This window comes from Arachis duranensis, chromosome 2, assembly GCF_000817695.3.
Source record: "Arachis duranensis cultivar V14167 chromosome 2, aradu.V14167.gnm2.J7QH, whole genome shotgun sequence".
NCBI lineage: Eukaryota > Viridiplantae > Streptophyta > Magnoliopsida > Fabales > Fabaceae > Arachis > Arachis duranensis.
In genome coordinates this window covers 22,968,630-22,975,446 of record NC_029773.3, presented here as the reverse complement: position 1 = coordinate 22,975,446, position 6,817 = coordinate 22,968,630, and positions in this window count along the sequence as shown.

The window sequence follows — 6,817 nt, the reverse complement described above, 5'->3', positions numbered from 1 at the left end:
GTGTAGAGACTTTTCTTGGAGTTAAACGCCAGCTTTTGTGCCAGTTTGGGCGTTTAACTCCCATTTGGGTGCCAGTTCCAGCGTTTAACGCTGGGATTTCTTGAGGTGACTTTGAATGCCGGTTTGGGACATCAAATCTTGGGAAACGTATGGACTATCATATATTGCTGGAAAGCCCAGGATGTCTACTTTCCAACGCCGTTGAGAGCGCGCCAATTGGGCTTCTGTAGCTCTAGAAAATCCACTTCGAGTGCAGGGAGGTCAGAATCCAACAGCATCTGCAGTCCTTTTTGGTCTCTGAATCAGATTTTTGCTCAGGTCCCTCAATTTCAGCCAGAAAATACCTGAAATCACAAAAAAACACACAAACTCATAGTAAAGTCCAGAAAAGTGAATTTTAACTAAAAACTAATAAAAATATACTAAAAACTAACTAGATCATAACAAAAACATACTAAAAACAATGCCAAAAAGTATACAAATTATCCGCTCATCAGGAAGCCTCACACCCAACTCAGTAAATAAACAACTGTACATAAAAAAGAAAGACCAATCGTCACGCCGGTGGCATACTCGATCATCTCTTTCACAAGGTAATAACTCTATTTTAATACCACTACCCACCCTGACCCAAGAATCCGAGCCCAACAGCCTCACTGACTCTTCATCATCAAACTGGGAAACATACCTCTTCACTTTAGGATCCACCCAATCGTACAGATCACCCACATTACAGTCCTCCATCACAAGAAACAAAGCAAGAAAGAGAGAAGAGCAAAGAGAAAGGGAAATAGAGGAGTAGTTAACACTGACCTTTTTTACTCATTTCCAGTCAAGCAGAAAACACAAACTTTTTTCCTTTCTCGAGACAGAGAGGTATGAGGAAACGAAGCAATGAAAACTACGAATGACACAAGGCACAAAACGGTTACAAACCCAGAGCATTTAAGTCAATGTTGTTAGAAACGAGAAGCATTAAACCCACTACAAAAACCAATGGATATGGGTGCCTAGAAAAACGGAGTAGTTTTACATCAATCATGTCACAATGGCGCGTAACACGAGGAAGCTAGAAACGTTTTACATTCTGAAGCAGAACCAAGCCGAGCTTGGGGGCTACAAGGGCCATAAGCGACAAACAAATTCGGCAACCGAGGATTACGGTCCTCTTTGTCCGAAAGCTCGTCTTAGTCCTGTCCACACCAAGGCAAGCTTGGGGCCTATGATACGTAACCCTTATCCTCGGTTGCACAAAAAGCTCAGCTTGTGAGCCAATAAACTTGGTCCTGTACCAATCGCCCGATATGCTCGGCAAAAAGGCAGACCGGAACAGCCTCACCCATTCGAAAACAAGAGACGTGCCTAGCAAGCCTAAGGCACCAAAACAGAATATCATAACCAACCTACAAACTAGGACTGACCCACATGAAAACGGTAAAACAACCCCTATAAAGCTGAACTAATATTCCCGGCTTTAATGAGGTTCCACTATCATTTTTCATACTCATTTATTCACTCTCACTTAATTACTCTCTCTCTCTCTTTTCTGAGATTATTACTAACTTGAGCGTCAGAGTATCCTTTGCAGGTATTCCCGCCGCGGTGTTTGACCATTGGCCGACGTAAAGCTCTTCCTCGCAATTGACGACTTGCCCAGAAGCGCTTAAGCTCGGCCTACCCAGTGTTCGGACGAATCAATTATTATTATTATTATTATTATTATTATTAGTAGTAGTAGTAGCACCCCTCTAAACCCTATTGAATTTTTCACACATCTTGCCTGTTATATCTAAGAATAAAATGAATAAAACTCACACAGTTAATCACTGCATATACTATAGCTACCTTTAACATGTTAATTAATTATTGATAGCTGATGATGACTCACTATAAGAGACACGTCGAATAGCGGCGATTTTTATAGCGATTTGTGGCGGTTTTTAACCTCTGCAAAACGACATACCAGTAGTTTGACAAGCGTTATAAGTTAGGGGTGGAGATTTGATTTTACGGCGGCTCTAAGTTCTAAGGAACCGTTGTTACAACCGCCACAAATTAAATAACTGATTTTGTGGCAGTTTCAAAACTGCCACTATTTAGTCAGTGGATTTTAAAAAAAATTGCAGCTTTTAAAATCGCCGCAAATCTATGAGGTTTTTTTAATAAAATTTGACAGTTTTGATCTACCACAATTTCATACATCAGCTTTTAAAAAACCTGACTAATTATAAGTGGCATTATTTGAAAAGGGTGTACATTCTAATTGCAAAAACTTTTCAAGAGCCATTTTTTCCTTTGTAAATAAAAAATACTTAATCAATTAAATGTTCAGCTGCAACTGCCAACACATACAAAGCAAATGTAAATGGCGTCAATGATGCTGAATTCATAAGTGGCTAATTAAGGATCAAAGCCTACATCGGAAATGAAGTTCTTCATATTCAAGTTTGCTTCAGATAGCATTGATTTTTACAAAATCATAAAAAGAGAAAAAGTATTAAAAAAAACAACTTAAAAAAAATACTTAAAGATGATAAGAAAAATAAGATTCTTACACCAGCAACTTCTACAACTTTTTTATGTGACCAAATCTCTGCCGTACCGGCAAAATTGTTCTATGACTACTACTACACTTACACTTATGCTTCCTTCAATTACAATAAAAACCACCTATTAACAAATTCATTATGAATCAATAACTTCTAGTGCTGAATAGAAAATTCAACAACTGCTAATTCAATCAGATATCTTTTCCTTAAAGTAACATGGTTATTAAGCTTAGTTACTAAGCAACATAAGTTAAAACCCCAAGTTCATAAAAATCCATAAAAATATGCTAATTCCAAAATCTAAAAAGGTAGAACCACCATGTTTAAGGAATCATTGTCATCATCCTCACCCATAGTTTGGTCCTCCCTCACAAATTAATAATCTATTCTTAAATTAACATCAATTATTGCATTTAATGAGAAAAAAACAAATAAGCATTTCACCAAATACCTGGAGTGCTTGAGAATTTGAAATAATTCAATTAAGAGAACTAAAACTCATTGAACATTGTTACATCAAATAGTAAAGCATTCACAATATACAAATGAAAAACAAATAAATGAAGTGAAAAGGCAAGGAAAAAGAGAACCAGAAACTGAACATAATAGGAGAGCAACCATCAGAGAGCAAATAAATAAAGTGAAAAAGAAAGAAGAAAGAGAACCAGAAATTGAACATAATAAGAGAGCAACCATCAGAGAGCAACGAACCATCAACTCAACATAATTGTGCAAAAACTACAATAGATTAATTAAAAGATAGAAGATACCTACATCAGCTCAATAGAAGATCTCTCATTAGTGATATCCTCAAGGTCATTATAAACAAGCCCACATGATCAACAGAAAATTTAAGGAAGGTCATCTTGAGTGCAATTTCAATTGTAATAGATCCATTGCCAGAAAAATATGCTCGAGAAGCCCAATCTGCCGTGGAAATACAATTTCATTAAAAAATCAAGAATATAGATCATGCTGAGTAGCAAGCTATGTCGGTTCAACCTCAATCACAAACCCTTCAAAGCAAAAGGAAATAAAATGTGCTACATTATATATGTGCAAGCTTATATTCCACATATCAAAAGATTCCAACATACATGTAGCATAGCTTTTATTTTATTTATAAAGAAAAGAGCAAAGTAAGAATAACAAGCTGAGGAAGAACAAGAAAGAAAAATGGGTTCATATTCCATTACTTCCTGAAAATCCCAATCATCAAAATGGCCCTTTGTTTCACCACTCCTGGGAGACCATATAAACCCCTCTAGCATTTTAGAAAACTTTTCTCTTTTATCTCCCAAGACTGTCAATTCTCTCCACCCTCATTGTCCGCGCATCATTTCATCCATTCTGCCTCAATATGAAGAGAAAAAAAAGGGCACAACTTTAACAAAACTATTTGTCTCAACTCCATATCCCACTTTTGTTTATTGGGCAAAAAATCCATCACATGTATAAAAACTTAGATAAGAAAATGAAGGTTGTGGTAGGCTTAGAGAAGGGGGTTGAATCTATGCCTTCCTCTTAGGTTGCTGTTATTACCCTTTTAAAATAAATGTGCAATTCTGATTCTGTTTGAACTTAGCAGCGGAAATTTATGAGACAATTTATTTTTGTCTCATGAATATCAGAAAATAGAACACAGCAGAGAAGAGAAAAGCTAACACCAGCAAGTATCCTGGTTCGGTTGCCTTGTGCTATGCAACCTACATCCAATCTCCTCCACAACTATGGAAGAATTTCACTATAGTTAACAGTATTACATACACCAATAACACAGGATTGACTCAATTCTTTCACACTCAAGTTCTAACCTAACTTGACATTGGCTATGCTAATACCTAACTATACCTCTTAGTGCTAACCCAACTAAGAAAGGGATACCTCACAGGTACAAGATACAAGATATAGACATACCTAAAGAAATCTAAAAATAACTCTAGGCTTTTCTCTCAAGTGTTTCACTCAGCCTTTTTCCACTCATGGCTTTTACTTGAGCTTTCTCACAATGCCTTTTCTCACAAGAAATTACAGAAAGATAAACATAAAAAAGTACATTACAATCAGTAAAATATGAAGGAGATTGACTTCATCAGCAACCTCTTTGCTATGTGCAAAACCAGATTCACAAACCTCAGATGCAGTTCTTCAGTATTGGCCGAATGCTTCTTTGAAAGTAAGCATTATCCAAGTAGAGGAACTTCTTTACAGAACACTGTTCTCACACTCTGGTTTTCTCTCCTTACTTCTAAATGAACAACAAACTTCTTTTTATCTCCTTGCATGTTGCTTGGTTCTTCTTCCAAGGTCAACACCTTGAGCCTTGAGCTTCACCAACTTACCACGTCACTTTTCCAGTTAATCCTCAAATTAGAAATTTGAGTCTAACTTTTTCTTGCTTGACCGAAAGCCTCAAGGAAGCAAAGAAAATTATTTTCAATGGTGAACCCAGATCTGAACCCTTGAGATACTTCTTGGTCCCCAAGAAACAATCTTGACCATTGATGTACAGTAGTGGTGAACAGAGATTACTTTCTTCATTTATCCCAAATTGATTTCCAAGCTGTCTCCTTTTTGCTTGACCGAAGACATTTGACATCATACACGGATGTTTCCAATGGTAAAACCCTATCTCAGCCATTGAAAACCAACTTGGTCCCCAAGATACACTTGTGATCGTGGATACACAGCAGATTAGAGCAAAAATCAACTTTCCATTGTAACCCATTTTGGAATGGCAGAGTGTTGGGAAGAGAAGAAAATGAGATGCATGTAGAAGGAAATGAAAATCACCTTTAACTTCTGACCTCTTCTTGATATAGATTGATGATGGGTGATTAGACTTCTATCATTTGCTTAATCTTCTCTTTCTTGCTTCTTTAGTGAATAGCTTAGGGAAGAAGCTCTCTCTTTCTTTTTCTAAGTTCTGACCAAGAGGGAACAGGTTAACGTTGCTTTTGGGTGAGAGCAAGATGGAAGAGTTTGAATGAGAGAGGCAACGAACTGGGCTTGGATTGGATCTTTTTCATTCAGCCCATTGCCTTGTATTCTTTGTTTCTTTTGGGCTTCGTTTGCATTTTAGCCCACCAGCCTTATTTATATGTTTCTCTCATTCACTTGGGCTGCTGCTGCATTATATTTATTTTTGGCCTGCAACATATCATCATAAATAATCAGCAGCATATAATTATAAATAATTAATATTTAATTATTTATTTTGCCCAATAAAATAATGTTTGTCATCACTAATTAATTTAGTTAATTTTCTTAACTCAACAATCTCCCCCTTGATGACAAACATATTTAAGCAATAACCAAAAGGAATTGAATTTTAGTAAGGTTTAGAAACTCCTTTTGATTTTTGTCATTTGCTTTTATGTTGCTCCCCCTTTCCTTTTCAAGATTAGCTCCCCCTTGATTTATGCTTTCCTCTTTGTTCCTGTTTTACATTACACTTAAAGAGAGCACAATAAAGAGCTATGCACATTTATCTTGTCTACGGGATATCAAATAAGCAACACCACATAATCAGCGAAATCAAGTTTTAATGCAGCAATAAGACAAAAATCCCAAAAAAATACTAGTAGCTGCAGCAATGCCAAAAAATTCCTAAGACACATTTACCATCCTATTATCCTATTGCTATTACTCCCCCTTTTGTCATCAAGGACGGATAATAAGCAAGATCAGCAAAAACAGCACCTTATAACCTGGAAAAGAGAGTTAGTGCACAGTCCTAAAGAATTAACAAAGGTGCAATGTTATCCAAGGTTATTGCAGTCATCCAAGAGAACAAAACAGATCAATAGTAGCAAAAAAAACAGAATTCATCAGACACAATGAGCAGACAGCAGTAGTTTTATGAAACAATTCTTAGGCATCCGAACCACTTTCCTCCGAATCAACTTCTTCATCAGCATTAGAGGCAGGGTCTTCATCCTTTTGAAGGTTATCAATGAAAGTCATGATCACAGCCACTCTATTTCTTGACTTACGGAGGAAATTTTCGCATTTGCTTGCTAGCTTCCTTTGCTCTTTGCTCATAGCAATCAAGTGATTTGATTTGGAGACAAACTCCTGAACAACATTCTTGACAACATTTAGCAGGGCAGATTTCTAGCCAGTAGAGATATGGATGTCGCTTAACCTGAGGACACAGACAATAATGCCAACACAACAATCTAATGTATACACATGCTTATCTAGAATTCTATGTTTGCACAAAAGTCTAATAATCCATAAAAGCACATATTGCAAACGACGACAGC